We start from the raw sequence: 23,914 nt of genomic DNA, 5'->3' as shown, positions 1-23,914 counted from the left end.
GTTTCTGGCTGCTGTTCCCGACTGGTAGTAAAGGTGCCCTAACTCTTTGGTAGCGCTTAGCGCGGCTGCTCCATCAACAGTTGTCTGATATTGGGATGTTTAGAGTGCAATGTCGCGCATAGAAAGGCGGTCCTGCACTTATCCCCGGTGGGCTATCTTGAGGCCACAACCCTAGTAGATGGAGGGAGGTCTGATGATCTGCCTGTGTTGCATGTCTTGTATTCTACATAACCACTGGCTCAGCACCCGTTACCTAAACTGAAACTCTTAAAAATAAAAATGACAATAGATTAAATGATTACGCTAAAACCAGGAAAAAACTCAAACAAAAACAACCTGCCTTCTCCCTTGATGCTCGCATTTACGAACATCCGTGGGGTTAGAACTAATTTAAATGATGTTGAAGCATTTCTCCTAACAAACATCCCGGATATCTTAGCACTAAATGAGACTAACCTACACTCCTCCATCCCCTCTAACTACTTTAACATGTCTGGATACCCTCCACTCTGCCGTAAGGACGTTGAAATACATATGCATGGGTTTGGAGTCTACATTCAGAACACCCTCCCCTTGACTAGAGAAACTAAACCAGAACCTGACGATCAAGCCTTTATGTGCTTTAGATTTAACATTAGCAACACAACATTAACTACTTTTATTTTCTCTACCACTCTCCCTTGACCCAGGACTGTTCCCTAATAAACAAAGTCTCTGACAGCATAGATACAGCACTTTCCCATGACACTAGGGCACAAGTGCATGTATTTGGCGACTTCAATGTCCACCACAGCAACTGGCTTGGATTTTCTATTTACACAGACGCAGCTGGTACCACAACACGTAACATCTCTATATCTCATTCTCTATCACAGATGGTTACGTTTCCAACCCGTTTCCCAGCCCAGCAAGTACAACATGCATCAGTTACAGATCTTTTTTCTGACCACAGTTCCTGATGATTGTGTAACGATTGCCTACAGCCCTCTTGGGAACGCCGATCATGCAGTGGTAATGGTTGAAATCGCACTAAACTCTAGAGCCTAAACTGAAGAGCAACTGCTCAAAACAACGAGATATTATAAAAAGGCTGACTGGAACTCTCCATGGCAAAATATCTTCTCACTTCCTGCTGAACATTGCGCAAATGAGACCACTGAATGGTTCAAAACAGCAATTGAAGCACATGTTTCCATGCGGAAAGTTTATACCAAACTCCACCCTCCATAGCGCAAAGGAAGCACACGTACCGCAAATTTAACCGACATAAGTCCAGTTCAAACAGACAAAAGTACATAGAAGCCAGAAATAACTGTAAGAAAGAAAAAGCGACAGCTAAGAGAGAATTTACTGAAACAACTTAAAAACTCATCGAAGCACAGAAATTAGGAAATCGTGACTTCTGGAAAATCTAAAACAGTGTACTAAATAATGGGTAATCAACAATTCCCCCACTATCCAACAATCATGAGGTTGTTTGCTCAGCAACTGGGAAGGCTAACATGCTTGCCAGACGGTTTGCCTCCAACTCCACATTGGACTCTGCTAACCACCCCCTGCCTGACTTTCCTTTGCAGATAGGCGCCACACTAGACGATCTAAAAATCACCCCTACTCAGGTGCATGCTATCATAGGAATGCTGTACACTGCAAAGGCATGTGGACCAGATCTCATCCCTGGTGTCCTATTAAAAAAGTGTGCCGCCGAAGTAGCTCCAGTTCTCTCCAAACGTTACAACGAATGCCTTAATGAATCTTGCTTTCCTGCCTGTTGAAAAACTGCTTCTGTAGTGCCAGTTTTCAAAAATTCTGGCGAAAGAAGTGACCCAGTAAATTATCGCCACATTAGCCTTCTCCCATATTTGAGACCATAAGCTCTAGTCCATCACCTTGCGGATGCTAAACTTCTGACTGACCAAAAATATGAATTTAGGCTAGCCCGTTCCATAGCAGACATCCTAACTGTAATCTCCGAATGTATATACCAGTCACTGGACAAAGAGAGGGAGGGTAGAGCGGTAGCTCTAGATATATCTAAGGTTTTTGACAGTGTATGTCATAAAGGTCTTCTCAAGAAAATCAGATCATATGCCATCACTGGAAGAATACATAACATATTTAGATCCTTCTTAGATAAGAGAAAAATCCAGGTTTTCCTTGACGGTCGTACATCTAAACAATGTGGTATAAATGCGGGAGTGCGTCAGAGGTTTATCCTTGGACCTCCGTTATTCCTAATATTCATAAATGACCTCCCTGATAAAATTGTCGATGAGATCGGTATATATGCTGACGACATCACGATCTGTTACAGATACGACAGGAAAACAAAAGAACACATATCTAAAGACATGGCAGAAACCCTAGAGGAAGACCACCGATCCGTAGTGGAATGGGAACAACAATGGATGGGCACCTTCAATGCTGCCAGGAGTAAACTTGTTTCCTTCAATAATTACAAGAAACCTTCCCTACCTCCAATAGCAATAGCCAATGACTCTTTATCTGAAAGCACATATTTCAAACTTCTCAGGCGAACGTTTACAGGAAACATGAGTTGGAACAATTACATTGAGACCATTTTAATGACCGCTTCGAATAAGGTGGATTCTCTTTACCGTGCTAGAGAGCTATTAACGCCTGAAGGTATCCTATACCTCTATAAGGCCACCATTCGCCCATGTATGGAGCATTGTTGTCATATTTGGGCTGGTGCATCAGCCACAAGTCTCTCGCTCCTAGACAAGGTTCAAAAGAGAGTAGCCAATCTGATAGGCTCTGAACTGTCAGCTAAACTTCAGCCTCTGTCACATCGACGAAATGTTGCATTCCTCTGCCTGTTCTACAAGTACTTTAACGGTGATGCTCTGACGAACTGCAAGCACTTGTGCTCCCTCGACGTAAACACCCCCGACAAACCCGACAGGCAGGTAAATCCCACCCCTTTACAGTGGAGATCCCTAGATGCAAGAGGCCTTCTACTCCAGTAGTTTCTTCCCCAGAACAGCTAGACTTTGGAATTCCCTTCCGGCTCCCTGCTGCCCCGACTGTACTGGCATGCAGAAGTTCAAGTGCAACGTGAACCGACATCTTGCTGCCCAACTCCCTATACTTATGCTTATGTCCGTGATAGTAGCCCCTTACAAAAAAGTTGCAATGTGCCTTGCTTGTGGTGAAAATGTAATATATATATATATATATATATATATATATATATATATATATATATATATAATTAGTAAGAAAATATAAAAAAGATATGCAAAACGTAAACTATTGTAAAAATTATTATAGTTGTTCAATCCAGTAAGGGCACTTATGGGTTCTGGAGTAATGCGTTTACTATCTAATGAAAACATCAATTTTCGATATTTCCAGAAATATGTCTTGCACTTATTTGTTCTGAGCCTCAATGCATTGCTCTGTTAAAAGAATCTACATGACTGATATTTGGGCTATAAAAAATTAATATTGGGGTTGATCTTACTCTCCTCTTGAAATGACTACTGAAACACAGTTTAAGTATGAGTACTTTCGCATATATCTTATTATAATCTTCATTTTATTACCAGAATTGTACAAGAAGCAGCATTTTACGCATGGTTTTGTATTCTACTCAACTAAATCTGTCACAGCATCGATCGAGAAGTTTTCACTTCTTGAACCGTGCTGAATGGCATCGTCGGTTATTATTAGCTGCACTTGCATACTGCTCTGTCGATCGGTTACTAAGTGATCTACCTAGTCGTGCATGCTTCTCTAGAGGAACGCTTTTTCACAATTCAACTGAAGCAGAGACATGTCCTACAGATTGTGAAACAAGAGAGATAGGGGGAGGACAGTTGACCTCATTCTAACAAACCTTGGGGCAACAGCATTCATGTCTATCGCATTTTTCAAGCCAACACAATGGTAAAGCTTCATATCACCGCGATAAACGCTTTGTGTCTAACACCAGTTTCCTTGAGGTTATCGCTTCAGTCTTTTGTTCTGTAAAGTCCTCGGAAACGTATTTCCCTCCTGAACTTTCTTCGTCTGACGTATAATCTTAATGCGTTGATTAGTTATTTATTGATTAAAACAAGACAGAACATTTCGATATTAAATGCATATAGTTCTTATGATAATACAGTATATTTGATAATGGCGGAAATACAAAAAATAGACTCAATAAATATGTCCTGCCATAACTAATTGGCAAAAGCAATAGCTGCTGCCGGGAATCTGAGTGACAATATGTCTCTCCAGATTTTCAGTATTCTCTACTTTTATCATAACATTGTAATTCGTTTCATATATTCGCACTAGTTGATAATAATAATCAGTCGCTTTGTTTTTTTGTTTGTTTTTTTTCACATAGGCGTCACCACTTATCAAGGCCGATAGGCCACTCAAGGATAAGGGTTAAAGAGAGTACATCAGTCAAAAGGACAATATAGTAATCGATAGTAATGTAAGTTCGGTAAATTTGTTAACTCAAGTGGACGGCTCATCAGAAACTTGTTCACGTTGGATTTGAATACAACCATATTATTGACAGCTGGAAAGCAGGAAAACGAAAGACAATTCCACAGGCGTGCAGTTCTATGAAAGAAGCTTTGATCATGGAATCTAAGTTAGGTTTAGGCACATATAAAGAGTGGGGGGATTATTGATAGTGTTTTCAGCTACATAATTGTTTATTGTGACAGTTTGGCGAAGAGGGACCATAGATTGAAGCTCAGTCGAACACTTTCCATGAAAATAACGATACATAAGAGACAAACTCGCAACATCTCTTCTGCGAGATAGAGGTTGCAGCGAAGAGAAAAGGACATCTCCCACCAGGCCACGAAGTCTATTTTGAACTCTATCAAGGCAGGACAAGTCCTTTCTAGCAGCTCCTGCCCTAATGTGGCAACAGTATTCCATCCTTGGACGTACCTGGCTCTTATATAGATAAAGAATTGCATCAGCAGTGAAATATCTACTGTATCGACAGAAGTTTTAAATTATTTTCGATAAACAATATCACCCTTGTTCGAATATGTCCAGCTGTCGTATGGACAGTTCTATATTAAATAGAACTTTTGATTTCCAAAGACTCATATATTGATACATCCGCTCTCTTGTGATGTACGATAAATTCATATACATGTGCAAACTAGTAGTTCTCACAAAGGGCATCGTTAGTGATTGCTCATGGCTAATAGCTGAAGTGGAAAGGAAAACTCGAGTATCCATATATGTAGTACTCTGCATAACTTTTGATAACCATTGCAAATTGTTATACATTATCGTAACAGGCATCTACCATTGATTTCTTGCTTATATCGACTATTTATTAAGCTTCCTAATTGGACATGAATAAGGCTCACACGTAATTTTCTATTAAAGGTATTATTAATGCTCTATTCTTGTTTTTCTATACGCTTTGACCTAGTTTCCCTTCCATATTTGTACTTCATTGTGTTGCATTTTGAAGATGAATAGGTAGTGTTCGTAGTTTAGTCCGTGCATTCGAAATTTGTCCATAATATTTCAACTGTTTTCATCATCGTTGTATAGTTCAGGTTTTCTTTTGATTAGTAATGCTTCTTCTATATACGGCACAATCTCGTTGTCACACCGGTTCCCTCTGGATAACCGAAGTAAATAACGTTGAACCTGGTCAGTGATAAATGGGTGAACATTTAGGAATTCCTGGAGCTGTAAGTGATCTTCGCTGTTTTTATACATAGGTACAACCATTTATCAAAGCCCAGAGGCCACTCTAGGATAAGGGTTAGAGTGTGTTCAGTAGTCAATTGAACGATATAGTAATCGATAGTAATTGAAATTCGGTAAATTTGTTCATTTAAGTGGAACGGCTCATCAAAAACTTGTTTACGTTAGACTTGAAAACAACCATATTGTAGTCAGCTGGAAAGCAGGAAAACGGAAGACAGTTCCACGGGCGTGCGGTTCTAAGAAAGAAGCTTTGTTCATGGAATCTACGTTTAGGTTTTAGCACAGATAAAGAGTGGGGGGATTATTGATAGTGTTTTCAGTTAGACGAGTGTTTCTTGTAAAATTTTGGCGAGTGGGGACTATAAATTGAAGCTCAGTCGAGCATTTGCCATGAAAATGACGATAAAACAAAGACAAACATCTCTCCTGTGAGAAAGAGGTTGTAGGGAAGAGAAAACGACATAATCTTCTAAGTCTATGTTGAACTCTGTCAAGGCAGGATAGACCTTTCTAGCAGCTCCTGCCCAGATGTGTCAACAGTACTCCATTATTGGACGTACCTGGCTCTTATATAAATAGAGAATTGCATCAACAGTGAGATATCTACTGGATCGATGGAAGGATACCTCCATTTATCCAGCGGCCTTGGCAACAAATTTGATGTGTGTGTTCCATTTAAGATCAGGAGTAAAGGTCAAGCCCAGAAGCTTGTCAAAACTTGAGACCTACGCAAGACGAGAGCCATCCATTTCAATTGATGCCAGATGAGGATTAGAGTGTTGATGATGTAAAGATAAAAGTTTGATTTTAGATGCATTAAAACTAACCAGCCATTTCTTTCCATATTGTGCGACGTGCTCAAGATCAGGGAAGAGAGAATCACAGAGAACTTGGTCGTTTACGGTCTTAGATGTGCTACCATAGATGGTAGTGTCATCAGCATAAATGTCTACGAATGATTTAAGGATGTGATTTGGAAGATCATTAATGTAGATCATTGATTCCAGTCGTCATGGATTCTCTTTGCCACTGGCAGTAGTAGACGATAACAAATTTCCGTTATCTGGTGACAGGTCTGAGAAAATGAAAATCTCGGACAGGAAATAAAAGTGTCTCTCAATACAAAAGTTAATTCAAAGTATTTCTTTTATTTACTTCGCACTTGGATGGGTCGATCGACGAGGGGAAGAAAGAAATGAGAACGCCTTCTATAACAGTACACGACGGAGGCATCGTGACTATTTTTTCTATGCATTTTCTTAGTTTCTACGAAGATTTGCTGATGTTTCTACTGTAGCTTGTATAATATTGGCTTTCTGAAAAGTCCATATTCATTTAAATTCTCTGACAAGTTAAACATATTTTGCTTAGCAATCCGTCTCTTTTTACCTTCAACGTTTTTTTGTTTATTGGGGCGACAAATTTACAATTTTTTTATGTTATTTTTCTTGTTAACTATTATGACATCCGGTTTCCTGGTTTGCAGGTGTTTATTATTTTGTGATTTTCGTTTGCCAATATTATTTTCGGTTTGTATCTGTAACGTTTGCTTGCATGCGCAAATTCACGTTGCATTGCTTATCACATGCAGTCGTATGATTTAATTTACCTTTACTTTTGTACTTGTTTGTTACATTTATTACGTTATTTACCCTTTTATTCTTTTGATTACATGGTGCTCTTGTTGTTTTCAATAGTTCTGTCATATTTAGCTTTAGTACAGTCAGATCTTACCGCATTGCATTTTGTAGTTGTCTATACAGAGACGTTGAAGAACATATTTTGGTCCTGGATATGACCTTAAACTATATCCGATGGTGAGGCCCCAGCTTGCGAGCGTTGGCGAGTGTGGGACAACTCTTTAATTGTCATTGCTCTCAAGTCCACTCTGACGCAGAGTGGTAGTAACTCTTAAGGTTCTAACTATGGGTTAAATAGAAACCGACTCAATATATATATATATATATATATATATATATATATATATATATATATATATATTCTATTAACTTTTTTCTTCAAAATCACCTGATTCCGCATTAAATAACCTGAAAAGGGTTGATATGCCGTAAAACAAAAAAGCATCCGACCAACCATTATATTTTATGAAATCGTTGAAACTTCGTACTCGTTCCTTTTCAAAACATTATATTTTTCGTTAACAGTTATTTACTCATTCAGACTGGGTTCATATCTTGCTAGCTTTCTTTCATCAGGTTGATAGATATAGCTTATTAACAGTTTTGGTTTTTACAAGAAATTAGTTGCTTACAATAAGACAACTTCCCACATTCATTATTAATTCTCCTTCCCTCTACACTATCGCTTCTCGTCCTCCGTAACCGAAAGTCGTTCGTAAGACATCAATCATGGACGCTCGTCTCTTGTACTTATATAAATATAGTTGAATTTTTTTTAATGTAATTCTGAGTTGAACACTTTTCGCCGATTCCTGTCTTGTTCATCTTAAAGTAGTGGATGTCTTGGATTCTTCATCCATTTTAACCTTAATCACGGTTTTTCAAAATCCATTAAGAAACTGCATATTGCATCGTCGATTGCGCGCTTTAGATTGTGATCTGTCGAAGTGGGGTTCGATTAATTTACAAGTAATGATCCTATTACTATGTCTATATTTCTTTATCCTAGCCATGGTCAACTGTCTTCAAAAGTCTTATGTCTTATTTTTTAATGAATCGTTCACATACGTGTGTTTTTTTTTCATATTTTTTGTCGTTCCGATTCTGGCTTCAATAGTCAGTGTATCTTATATTTAGAGGCTCTTTTCTTTTCAAGTGACCACCCTCTTAATGCACTGGGTAAAGGATGTCTATAGAGATGTTTGTGTCTTTCAGACATTAACATCTACTTTCCTTTACTTGTTCACGTAAAGTCGATCCGTACCATTTCTTCGATATAGAACATTGAACATCATCGTTACTATTCTAATCAAAATACTTTAATGTTTGTAAAGCTTTTTAATGGACAAGAATATTCTACAACAAAAAATGTCCACGTGTTTTCGTTTTAATCAGTAAATACAATAAAATGTTATTATTAAAGTTTTCTTTTTTCAATCCAAACCAATCGTCTCCTTCTTTAATTGCACCTGCTTCCAGAACTTCCAAACAGTAATACATATATAGTTTGACAAACACTTAACTCTATTCTTTGTGAATTGATCTATTCCTAAATTATATCTAGTTCTATTTTTTAGCACTTATCTATTTCGAATTTCAGTTTTATATTATTGCTCAATATTTTATTAGCTTTTCTATTTCTGCTTAGCTTTTGCCAATATTTTTTTTTCAATTTGGCAAACATCTCTTATTTGTTCTATCTTCATAATTTTTAACATGAATCACACATTTGAGTAAGTCCAGGCAGTAGTATTATGACTGATATGCAGTAATTTTATGATTAATTCTTCAAATATTACTCTTGAAAGTGTGTTATGTAAGAATACGATTGTAATCCTATGAAATTAAATTATATAAAGAATAAAATACATTTAAATCCACAAACTGAAATGAATAATTACAAAATAATATTAAATAAAATGGAAAAAATTAATAGACAATAAAACAGGTATTTTTCAGTTTTTAACAGACTATAGATACCCATTGAGGGGTGCCTGCGCGCGAATTTTTTTTTGTGGCAGGAGGTGCGCAATCTCCAACCATACTTCCCCTTAGTCGACATTGTTAAATACCAGTGGCAATTGGAGGTTCCGGAACGCTGGAAACAAATTCCGAGATAAGCAAGGAGTATATACAGTGCCTAGAATTTCAAAATGGTCACTCATCTGGTAATAACAAGGCCAAACGTTGCTTAACTTCGGTGATCTTACGAGAACCGGTGTGTTAACGCGATTATGCCGTGGATGTTGTGACAATAAATGAAAAATAAAAAAGATAATTCATCACGAGAATTTAAAAGCAACTAATCGGAAACATTCTAATAAAATTTAATTAAATGCAACAAATCCATTAAATTAAATAAATTGACTTAAGAAAACGCTAACATATAAACTTTAATAATAGAAAATCAAATGCATAATTAAAGAATATATAATAATAAATAAGTTTAAATACACAACGAAACATGGTAAAATATAAAAGTACAATAAAATTATTCTTCTTATTGTTGTTGTTGTTATTATCATTATTGTTGTTGTTATTATTATTATTATCGTTTTTGTTATTATTATTATTGTTGTTATTGTTATTGTTATTATTATTATTATTGTTGTTGTTGTTATTGTTGTTGTTGTTGTAGTTGAATTAAAGAATATATAACAATAAATAAGTTTAAATACACAATGAAATATGGTGAAAAATAAAGGTACAATAAAATTCTTCTTCTTATTGTTGTTGTTGTTATTATTATTATTATTATTATTATTATTATTATTATTATTGTTGTTAACAGTAAAAAGTACAATTAAATCCGAGAAAATAAAGAATTCTATCGTGTGAGATCCAACGTAAATCAATTACGTCAAATTAAATAAAATTCCGATTCGTATTCAATACAGAATGTAAATACTTTCTATGTAAAACATAAAGTAAAGCAATGAAACTAGTGTGGTAAAATTCAATGCAAATGTTATAAAACCAGCATTTAAAATTCAGAAAAAAAAACATATAAATAAAAACAATTCAATAAAATGGAATAGAATAGAATACTGGAAGAGAATATCAATGAAAGTAAATAAGAAAATATATAATAATTAGTTGGACATTAAAATAAGTAAATTATTAAATAAAGATAAAACAATATAAAAATAATAATAATTATGATTTATGTATGCATATAAATGAAATAAAATGAAATATATAGTTAGCTAATATTAAATAAGATAAGTGATGAGGCGAAAAGTTAAACTAAAATAATGAATAGTTAGATTTAATTAAATAAATTCCATTGAATATGTAAGTCAGGTAGAATGAGTTCATAATTTTATTAAATTACAAAGAAAATATGAAATAAAATGAAGCGATGAAATAAAGATACTAATAAGAAGCATAAACCATACAAAACACATAATTTTATATAATACAATGGGCATTTAATGTAAAATAAAACTATATGAAATTCAATAAAGCGAAATAAAATAAGTAGACTTAAGTATATAATAAAATACGAAAATATAATAAAATTAGCGAAAAACAATTTCAGTTATACAAAATGTATAGATTAAATACTATAAAACCTATAAAGTAAAATACACAATTATGCCCACATAATTATGACTCTAATAAAAGACAACTATTAAATATATTTTTCATAAAATGAAATAAATAAATAAATAAATATGAAGGAAAATATTACATAAAATTATAATATTGCCAAAAAAATAAAATTAAAAAAAAGCAGATCGATTAAATTCGAAACCACGTTTTTTTGTGATACGTTTATATTTCTTTTAAGTTCTTAGGAAGCATCAACCCGTCACTAAACAAATCGAAACAGATTCGATTAATCTGCCTTTTGTATCGTTGAATATAATTGAAGTCAGAGGCCTTTACATTTATACGAAACCTCGGCTCAATATCGGCGGTACCGTTTCCTTTTGTTCGGCGTGGGAATGTAGAGAAAAGTGAATCTTCCACCAATAACTGACGCGGCCGACATCAAAAGAAGTTCGCGTATTTCTTCTTTGTATGTTTCGTTTTAATCGAGGCTAATATCAGTAATAACCGATGAATTATGAGTGAAAAATAAAACAAAATTACAAAACAGAAGCGTATACAATCGTGTTGTTATGGTGGTATTCATGTTTTTAATGTTGTTTTGTCCTTAGTTCCTGAGTTTTTAAATAGATACGTCCTTTTCGCATCTATTTGTGACTCTGTCGACACGTCGGTCAAAATTAAGATCGTTTTAATATTGTTTTGTCTTTACTGCCTAATTTTGTGACGATACGTCCTTTGCACCCTAATTTGTGACTCTGTCTGTCAATAAAAATTAGATCCTGTAATAACCTACAGTGATGGCGTCATTTCTCTTAATATTATGGTGGTAAGTGGGTGACAAGTTGAGATTATCACCATATGGATTAGCCAGTGTTTAATTAGACAGTCCTCCCAGTTATTATCTTCTCCTTTTTTTCGAGTAAGGGAGGTGATAGGGTGGGGGTAACTTCCGGTGATGGCGTCATTCCTCTTCAAATTATGGCGTTATGGTTGTATGACTTGAGATTATCATCACATGGATTGACAAGTGTTTAAATGAGACAATTTACCCAGACTTTGTCTTCTCCTTTTTTCGGAGTAAAGGTAAAGAGGGTTACTTCGGGTTATTACGTCATTGTTTATCAAATTATTGTTGGAAGTAGGGGACGATTCGATATTATCATAGTACTTAATATCCTGGATAGAGCAGGTGTGTTTAAGCGCAGTTGCCCCCGAAGAAATAATTATTTTGTCGTTTGCTATTGTATTGTGGTGTACGGTATTCAATGAAAAATGCCCAATACCCGACGAACGATGGGTAGCCCTGCTAGTATTAAAATAATCTTTAGTAGAAATTTTTTTGAATCTTGCTTAATCGGTAGTTTTATGTATATTTTTCCAATTTAATCTAAATCTGAAAAAATAACATTTCGAATGAAAGTTATGTCTGAATTGAAAAAAAAATATTTTCAAAATTATTCCGTATCCAAATACTCAAATCTCTTCTTCATTAATGTCTTCTTTATTTAATGAATCGTTCACATTTCTTTCTTGCAGTTTTGCTTATGGTTTTAATAGCCATTCTATTATTTCTGTACACTGTCTTTTTCGTGCGAATGGTTACCATTCTGTGTTATTGGTAAACAATATCTCCAATTCATTTTTTCGTTTTCTACATAATATTTTATAATGATGTATGTTTCACGTATATTCGATTCGTATCAGCTTTTTGATATAGTACATAATCAGCTATAATAGTTTTTAGTTTAGAATATAACAGATAAAGTGCTTTTTTCGAATTATGTATAAAATAATATATAAACGCATACATTTTATAGATTCATATCCAAAATGTTTTGATTAGCAAAAAGAAAATAATATCCACTATGTGATCCACGTGTGGTCAACAACATATAGTACAGCATCTATAACGGCCTTTATATATCTACAATGATATATATAATGCTCACTATCTTGGGTTAAGCATATTGGGAAGTGAAATACAAACAGCCATTAGCGTATTAAGCGAGTCTCTGTGGAAACAAATCAGGTGGAGGCATTTGGAAGATGTCAAAACATCGTTAATTCACTAATCTCACTTAACGTAATGATTAGAAGCTTTGCGTAATGGTTAGGAGCTTTGGCTGTCATTTAGGCCGTCGGGTTTCAATCCTGGCTTGAGGTAGTTGCCTCTCTAGCCGCACTGATGAGCTGTGAAATGGCGAAACAGCACTGTATGTGGATGACTATAATACTTCCTATGTTGGGTTTAGCATACTGGGAAGTGATATACAAACTGGCATTAGCGTATTAAGCGACGCTCTTTGTGCAAAAACAATCGAGTGGAGACATTTGGACGATGTCAAAACATCGTTAATTCACTAACCGAACAGTAATCGCCGTATAGCGTAATGGTTAGAAGCTTTGACTGTCATTTTTGCGGTCGGGTTTCAATACTTGCTTGAGGTAGTTGCCTGTCTAGCCTCACTGATTAGCTGTGAAACAGCGAAAGTACTATATATATAGATGAATATATACGTGTGTGTGTGTGTATTATCTCATGTATACACGGGCAGTATTATATGTGATATAATATATAGCGCATAGATTTTTGATATATAATTCAACAATGTTCGATAAGTGAATAAAGTATAGTAACTATGTTGATATATTTTTGGTATCCCCATGAGTGTATGCTTACACAATTCGGATGATTGTATCTATAGATAAGACTAATGAGACGGAGACAATCAGATGGTACCACGCTGTCAGCAACCAATTACAATTTGAATCGCTCCATCAAATATACTGAGTTTAGAATTCCTGGACATAACATTTCGTCTCCACAGGGGGAGGAGCTCTGTTATCCGTCTGCAAGCATTACAGTTCAAGATTTCTCTCGAATTATATATATATATATATATATATATATATATATTTAATCGAAGCAAGGTAAGAAAACATTCTTCAAATTGATAAAATAATTTGTATATTATTTGTTTTGTTCAGTGTATAATTGAATGTAGTGCTTTTTTTCTGGTTAGAAGTTTTATATTTCGTGCAATATATTATTAGTTTCATTTATTTATTTGTTCGATGCGTTTAGTGTCTCGTTTTAATAAATTCCTTATTATTTTTACGACGATTTTGAAATTAGTATGAAATTAGGTTTTTTCAATAAAGTTGTAAGTGATCAGTTCTGTTTATGTTTAGCTTTGTGTTATTAGGAATAGAGATTGTAAACAGATTTTTTTGTTGTTGATAAGTTAGTTTATTCCGAAAACATTTTCTTGGGTGTGGAAATATTATAAGCGCGTTAGTTTTTTATAAACTTTTTTATTACTTTTTTCGGATCTGAAGTAGTAATGTATTTTGTCAGAATTGATCTTCTTTTTCCTCATATTTTTGGGTTGTATATTACGTGTGATTTGCAAACGTCGTTTAGTACGTTTAGAGAAGGGGTTTACTGTTAATATTAAGTTCTTTTGTGAACATAAAAAGGCATTCTCAAAGCTATCGCAGTATATCTTCCTTGGACGACGCAAACGTATTTACTAACGTCCCGATAAAAGAAAGTAAAAAAAGATTACTAAATCAAATATAATACACTAGCCATTTTAGCAATAAAATCTCAAAACAAACAGAAATGGTACCTAACACCAACTATCTTAGTCCCCTACACTGACCCCTATGAGAAAAACATGCATATATATATATATATATATATATATATATATATATATATATATATATATATATAGAGAGAGAGAGAGAGAGAGAGAGAGAGAGAGAGAGACAGTGTCTCAATGTGCGTATACTTCGCACCCACCTTCGAAGGATACTACGCAACTAACCTTGAAAAAATATTGTCTGATTTCGATAAAAAACACGATACATCGATGATAATACTATTATAATCGAATAATTCAACGACATTTACATATCAAACAAAATCTTCAGACGCACTTCATTTTTACTCCAATGCAGGAACTTTATACAAGGTGGGACAAAGCAATTTGCTTATTTGGAATATCAATTAGATTTAAATAAGCAAGTTGCTCTGCCCAACCCTGTATTAAGAAAATAACTTCCTCCCTTAGCCAACAATCTTACACAGTGAATGACCTCAATATATAAATCATCTTCCAAAAAACACCGCTAACCTTTGAGTTTTTCACAACGAATTGTCAGAAAAACTGAAAATATCCTTAATAAGAAAATCTGATTCAATGTTTTTATATTGTTTTCGCATTGCTCTAGATTTCTTATACTGTATATGCATTTACCAGCAATGCTTAAAGTAAACTTACTTTTCTTTATTTATATATACATATAAATAAGTGTATAGAATTATATATATACATATTTAGCCAGTAGAGTGTAGTTTCCTAGAAGTACATCCAATGAAACAACATGTGTCTACCAAAGTGTGCTCAATGAGTGAACAGAGCAGGTATAATACATTTTTTATACAAATATTGATGGCTACATATGTGCATACATGTTTCTGTAACCACTGGCGTTGGGGGATTACGTTTTCAGGCCAAAAATTATCGTCGAGAACTGATATTTTAAACAAAAACATTTTCTTATTTAGTTTACACAGTTAGAATGTAACATGGGTGGAGGTTATGAGTGGCGAGAGGACAAGCGAGGTCGTTGAAGATAAAAAAAACATCTTGTGTGCGTGGATTGAAAGATACCGGTCAGTACTCAATGGCAAAAAGAAATGTTTTTAATTTAGGAATATTCAGTGCAGGATGAAACGATTAACACCGGTCGATAGATTCGAACCCAGCAACAGAAAACATCTCTCTCTTCATTACCAAGGACCTAATCCATTCGGCCATCATAAATCATGAAAAATGCTGTTAAAATTTAAACATTTATTTTTTAATGTTTTTAACGTCTGTCAGAGTGTTATACTCATTATATGATGATCTGCGCATAAGAGCTAATTTAACCAACTTTTTTTTCCAGTGAACGTGCTCAACGTGCTCAAATTATATATATATATATATATATATATATATATATATATATATATATATATATATAGAGAGAGAGAGAGAGAGAGTAATAGAGAATGATGTTTACAAATTTCTCAATATATTTCATTCAATTTCCTGGATATATACATTGTGTACCGGATTAACATTAATTTGATCAGCCAACTGTGGAAAGAATATATAACATTATTAGTTGATGATTAACAGTTTAAAACCAAAACAAGTCAAAAAGGAGTTTAAACGCATACGATTTTTATAGCTTGTAAAGGGGCAAACACTTTATTTCTATTGTATTAAGATAGAAATGAGTAGATTTTCAAAACCCTACGAAGAGATTGTTTTTCATTGATTTCTTCGGACAAGACTTCTGTTTTGATGTATTTGCTTAATAAACATTTCGTTGTGATAATTCTAAGATCTGATATCTGTCTTCGCTCCCTCTCTAATTTCGGCTTTCCCTTTGTAGTCTAAACGAAAATCTCAATTCATTGACCTTATAGACACGCGTCAGTCCTCGTACAAAGTTTGGCGAAAATTGATCGCTTTCCCCACGCGACCCGACAAACCTCGCGAAATAATTATTCTCAATAACTGTCCTTGTGCAGCGCATAAACTCAAATTGGTTTCGTCTCTAAATTATCGGACAATAAGTCAACCTCGAAGGAAATATCCATTAATTTCAAAATGAAACGGTTTTCAATATGAAGAAATCTTAGATAAAGTCTTGCCAACCTTATGATGAAAAACAGATTCAATAACACATTCGCCCCCGCCCCGTGATCGAAACTGAAATGGTATGTAACTGGAGCGCGTCTAGAATTGAGGTAAGTTGCCAGATCGCTATAATTATTGTTAAGCTACTGATTCGAATATTATGAAAATAAATAACGCATTTTAAAACTGATAGTTTGTCATATTTAAGAATTACAAATATATGCTGTTAAAAATATGTTGAATGTAATTGTTTTCTTGTCACATTCATTGGTCCTGTAACAAAATAAACAAAGAGAATGTCTAATTTGTAATTTAGTCACTTAAAACGTGGGCAACCAGAATGTTAGAAAGGTCAATTACTGGTAAAAATAAGCGAAACCTTTGGAACCTTGTATAAATAAGAATTACGCTACATTGATCAATGACAGAAAATGAGATCTGCCGTTCGTTCTCTTCTCCTCTCTCAACCTCAGTTTATTGTTCTCTCTCTGTCTATACTAAGCTTTTTGATTGTTCAAATAAAAACGTATAACGCGTTTATTTAGAACTAGTGTTGTATGCCGAATTGATAATTTAATATGGTTAAATTTGTGGTATACTTCAAATAAAAATTTGTATGCATACACACACACACACACACACACACACACACATATATATATATATATATATATATATATATATATATATATATATATATACAATATATATATTGGTGGCTGTATATATATGTATATATATGTTATATATATATGTATGTTATATATATGCATGTTATATATATATATATATATATATATATATATGTGTGTGTGTGTATATATATATATAAATTTATGTGCGTGTATGTGTGTGTGCTGGTAATTTGTATTTTTGCACTAATTACTAATCCTTGAAATCTTTATTAATCCCTCACTACGTATTGAACAGTTTAAAAACGTTTCTGAGCAATCGGCTCAGCTGTTCTTTTGGGAAAATCCCTAATATATATGCAGGGATATGTTGGCTAATTAACCCGTTGAAGAATGAAGCGAAATGATTGGCTGAAAGGAGGATCTGAAATTCCTCAGTCCCACCCCATCCATGACTATTAAAGGATTACGCGGGCAAATTTTGCCAGTCATGGCCATTTCGAGCTGTGAGTTTTTGAGCTCCAGTTGATAGTTGAAGTCGCACGCCCTCCCCCTGTCTGTTGCCCTTCGCCACCTGTCAACTGAGGAAAAATCATAAACTTCGAGAAACTTTATCAAGAATTATCAAAAACTGTATTGTAAAATTAAATGTTAAATATATTTTTCTGGACTGAATAATAAGAGTAGAAGAAAAAAATAAACGAAGTTTTTTTTGTGAAGCTGATTTTTGTTTGTGGTCGCCTGATACACAGCTGAAATCATATCAACTCTTGACTAAAGAAGTGAGTAAAAGAACACCCGCCCACTGTTGAAGACTGACTGTGTGTGACCAAATGAACGATTGCATTTGCCGTCCGGCTGCATAGTGACACATCACGTTGGTTCAAATCGTCTGTTTTTTCCTTTATCAGATTATTTCTATAATCGATTATCGATATTTATCCAATATATTTTGATACAAACTTATCTAAGAACACTGATTGGCTCAAAAACTTTCGTGTGAAATTTCAGACAAATCGGCTCAACCGTTTTCGAATCTATAGGGAAAAAATTCACACACACACACACAGATGAAATTCCTTTTATATAATAGTAGATATCGTGCAAATGTATACTTTACATTTGAATTAAAAAATAAGTTTATTTTTTTTGCATTCGTGTTATGTATACTGGTCCCGATTAAAATAAGAATGTCATTTATTTATATATATATATATATATATATATATATATATATATATATATATATATATATATATGTGTGTGTGTGTGTGTGTGTGTGTGTGTGTGTGTGTGTGTAAAAATAATTGATATTTTTATGTAAAGAATTCACTCGCATTGAAATTATTCATTATGCTAATTTTTTTAATGCATACCTTACAATCGACAGGTACTGAAAATAGAATTTCGTGACTGATATTTATTGATAGTTTCTTTATGATTTAGTTGAATTTTTACACCGCTGTAAAACAATTAACTGAATGCAAAACAATAAAATAAATGTAAAACAATTAAACGAATGTAAAACAATTAAATGAATGTAAAACAATTAAATGAATGTACAACAATAAAATTAACTTAAAACAAATAACTGAATATACAAAAAATTAACTGAATGTAAAACAATTGAACGAATGTAAAAAAAATAAACTGGATGTTAAACAACAAAATGAAGGTAAAACAATTACATTAATGTAAAAAAAAGTAAACGAAAGTAAAACAATTACATGAACGTAAAACAAATAACTGAATGTAAAACAATTAAAGTAAATGTAAAACAAAGACTGAACGTGAAAAAATTAAATGGATGTTAAACAATTAAATATCTGTAAAACAATGAAATAAATATAAAACAATTAAATAAATATAAAACAATTAACTGAATGTAAAACAATTTAATGAACGTAAAAAAATAACTGAATGCAAAACAATTAAGTAAATATACAAAATACAAAAAGTAACTGAATGTGAAACAATTAAATGAATGTAAAACAATTAAATGCATGTAAAACACTTAACTGAATGCAAAGCAATTCAATAAATGTAAAACAATAAAATGAATTCAAAACAATTAAATCAATGTAAAACAATTAACTGAATGTAAAACAATTAAACGAATGTATAAGAATTAACTGATTGTAAAACAAATAAATAGATGTTAAACAATTAAATGAATGTGAAAAAATTAAATTAATTTAAAACAATTAAATGAATGTAAAAAAATTAAATTAATGTAAAGCAATTCAACGTATTTAAAACAATTAACCGAATGTAAAAGAAATAAATAGATGTTTAACAATTAAATGAATGTAAAATAGTTTAATGAATGTAAAACAATTAAATTAATGTGAAACAACTGAACGTAAAACAATTAAATGAATATAAAACAATTAAATGATTATAAAACAATTAAATTAATGTAAACGAATTGAACGAATGTAAAACAATTAAATAAATGTGAAACAATCTAACGAAAGTAAAACAATTAAATGAATGTAAAACTATTAACTAAATGTAAAATAATTAAATGAATGTAAAACAATTAAATGAATGTAAAACAAATGAATGTAAAAAATTTTGATCAATGTAAAAATATAGAATTAATGTAAAACAATTGAACAATATAAAATAATTAAAAGAATGTAAAAGAATTAACTAAATATAACACAATTGGGCAAATGTAAAACAATTAAATGAATGTAAAACAATGGAATGTATGTAAAACAATTAAATGAATGGGACACAATTAAATGGAGGTAAAACAATTAAAAAATGTAAAACAATGAAATATTTTTAAACAATTATCTGAATGTAAAACAAATGAATGTAAAACTATTAAATTGATGTAAACAATTAACTGAATGTTAAACAATTAAATTAATGTAAAAAATAATGCAAAACAATAAAATGAATGTAAAACAACTTACTGAATGAAAAGCAATTAAATGAATGTGAAAAACATAAATGAATGTAAAAAAAAATAAGGTAAAACAATTAAATGAATGTAAAATACTTTAATGGATGTAAAACAATTAAATAAATGTAAAACCAATAAATGTTAAACAATTAAACGAATGTAAAACAAGTAACTGAATGTCAAACAATTGGATGAATGTAAAACAATTTAATTAATGCAAAACAGTTCAATGGATGTAAAACAATTGAAGGAATGTAAAACAATTAAACGAAAATAAAAAATAAGTGAATGTAAAACAAGTAACTGAATGTAAAACATTAAATAAATGTGAAACAATTAAATGAATGCAACACAATTTAATGAATCTAAAACAATTAGCAATGTAAAATAATTAAATGAATGTAAAACAAAGCTCCGATACATATTGAGACAAGTTTTACTCGATTTTCTGCTTTCGTTATTTCAAGGTGTTGTTTGTATAATCGTTACCATACCAGTTTTTATAATCAAATCGACTTGTGACATTATATTTATGGAATCTCTCGAGACAAACATGCAGTAACTTCATGTCGAAAGCTTAAACTATAATTTAAAAGTAAAAAGATAGCCTACGACACACACTTTATGAATAGATTTCAATCAGAAAACAATTCTGCTTTGTTAGAAGATCGCTCAGAAAATGTGAGAACTGCAGGTAAACATAATAAAAGCGATGGGTACGGGGTGGCCGAAAGTGAACTGAAGGTCTATGTTCTACACTCCAATGTCCATTGCGTATATTTGGAAAACATATAAATCATTATTCATCAGAAATTATGAAAATAAGAATCGTACTCAATAAAATAAATCTATTACAAACGGTAATGTGTGGTTTCTTATCGTTGAGCACTTTCCGTTGAATTAAAAGTCTGTCAATTTAGCTCTTATGCGTAGATCATCGTATAACGATTTGATCACTGTCTGTCTGACGTAATGAACATTTAAATTAAAATGTTTAAAATTCAACGCTATTTCACACGATTAATAGTAGCCGAATGGATATGGCCTCCGCTAATCGAGTCAGAGATGTCGCGGGGTTCGAATCGTTCGACTGGTAGTAATCGTGACACCCTGCACTGAAGAATCCCGAAAGGATGAAACACTAGTGTCTGTAGGTATTTAATTATTATAGTAAAAAAATAATTATATATATATATATATATATATATATTATTTTTAAAACAGTTTTAATATATATATATTTATTATTTTTAAAACAGTTTTAATATATATATATATATTATTTTTAAAACAGTTTTAAAAATAATAAATAAATAATAAATAAATAAAAATGTTATTTACGTCCAACAAATTAAAGGGCGACTTTCTAAGTAAAAAAAAAAGAAAAATGAGCTTCGAGGCGGAGCAAATATTAACCGTATTTATCGTTTCAAAAAACAACAATAAAAAATCTCTCTGTCTCTCTCTCTTTCTCTTTCTCTCTCTCTCTCTCTCTCTCTCTCTCTATATATATATATATATATATATATATATATATATATATATATATATATATATATATATATGATTAGTATCTCTTTTCTTTAAATTCATATAATAAAAATATCTCTGGAAGCCGATATAGGTTAAAATAAATCACAGGGGGGACGCTAGAAAAGCGGGAAATTTGTCAAACAACAATGCATTTTTACAAAGAAATATTTTCACAAAGTGTTTCAGAGACAAATTTTATATTTTACTCATACATACTCAAAATGTCGCCCGCACACTTAACTGCAGCCTCTTAACCTAGAAATCTAAGCTCGTTTGGCATTTTGAAGGGTAACTTATGGGATATCATTCTTCCAAGTTTTGCCAAGCACGTTTTCAAGTCATCAATAGATTGCATGTAACGTCGAAAGTTCTGCGTCTCTGTTAATAACAAGCTCAAAGCACAGTAATCCATGACATTTAAGTTTGGACTTTTGGAGAGCCAATCTTCCGGTGCAATGAAATCAGGATGTAATGAAATCAATATGCAGATTGCACACCCATTCGTCTACGAAAGAACCAATAAAAAATAGCAATCACGCATTTTATCATGATCTAAGCTGACCTTAAAATTTCCCTATTTTCTAGCGACCGCCCTGTAATATAATTCTAGGGACTTATAGATAGGCGCTAAGAGTGTAACTTTATCGGAAATATCGCTGAGTGATAAAAGTTCGTAAATCAAATGTTCAGAATGTTTATTACATGATAGAAAACATAATAGTCCAATTCTCTGTTTTCAATTCAAGCTAGGCCTAGAAGCTGCTGAAACAGTTTACGATATAACCGAAGAGTTTGGCACAATAAACACTACTAAACGCACAGCACAATGGTGGTTTAAGAAAGTACATGGCGGCGATGATGAGTTTTGTTTTCGGCTATTGGATATTAACAACGATCAATTAAGAGCCTTATTCGAAGCCAAGGCACGTGCAACTGTTCTGGAACATGGTATTGAATGAGATTAGTAACGTATACAACAATTGTCGCCCGCTTGAGAAAGTTGGAAATACAAAGAAAATTTGATAAATGGGTGCCGCAGGAATTGAAGGATAACCAAAAGAGACACCGTTATGAAGTGCCATCTTCCCTTCTTTTACGCAACAAGAACGATCCGTTTCCGATCGGGTTGTGACTTGCGATGAAAACTGAATTTTTACAGAAACCGGCGTCGCTCAACAGTAAAACGCCGATGAAGCTCTACAACACTTCCCGAAGCCAGTGCCGCACAAAAAGAAGGCAATGCTGACTGTTTTGGGGTCCGCGACTTCTTCTCATCCATTATAATTGTTTAATACGGCCGGAGAAAAGGTACTGTCAACAAATGGATTAAAGGCATCAGAAACTTTGACAACAAAGTCCAGAATTAGTCACCATAAAAATCCTAATTCTCCTCCACCAAAATGCCCGACCGGACGTTACTAAACCGACTCTCGAGAAGTTGAAAAAATTTGGCTACGAAACTCTGCCTTCTCCGCCATAATCTCCAAATTACTTACCTACCGACGATAGCTTTTCAAAGCATCTCGACAAAATTCTGCGTGAGAAATGCTTCAAAAACGTAAGCGATTTGCCTTCAGCGACTTCATCTCCACCAGAACGTAGGATTTCGAGGTTATTGGCATGGATACATTTGTATTGCGTTGGGAAAAGTGTGTTGATACGAGTGTTGCTTATTTCTATCAATGCCTCGTTGTTTGAGCCGAGATATGTTCATCTGAATTTAAAAGTAAAAAACTGCGAGAGCTGTTTTGTCAACCGAATAAGCGTCACACAAATGTGCTGCAGCCAGTTTGCAAAAACCAGATTCTTATTGCTAGACACTAACTTCACTCGCAGTATAGTTACTATACAAACACGGAATTGAACTCCGGCAATTCTGTGTTTCAACAAGCTATGGAAGTCAACCTAAGAAATCAAACGATATGTAGTAAACTAGTGGCACGATTAATAAAATTAAGAAGAAATTTATAGATTTCTCCAGATTACAATATTGGTTTCATCTACAAATTGATACAAGAACAGTCCATATTTGTTACGATGGCATGAAAAAGTAAAGATAAATAATATATCTCACTTGAAGATATATTGCTCACGTTGTCTATTCGTATTGCCTACTAGCAGTTCAGCCCGGCTTTGCTCGGGCACTATGTACTGTTCGTAACGTTATGTGCATATCTATATATATCTATAAAAGTGAACGTGTCTGTCTGTCTGTCTGTGTGA

Source organism: Euprymna scolopes, chromosome 22, assembly GCF_053919585.1.
Source record: "Euprymna scolopes isolate OS-2025 chromosome 22, ASM5391958v1, whole genome shotgun sequence".
NCBI classification, from domain to species: domain Eukaryota; kingdom Metazoa; phylum Mollusca; class Cephalopoda; order Sepiida; family Sepiolidae; genus Euprymna; species Euprymna scolopes.
The sequence above is the reverse complement of the archived record's forward strand: the minus strand, read 5'-3'. Positions refer to the sequence as shown.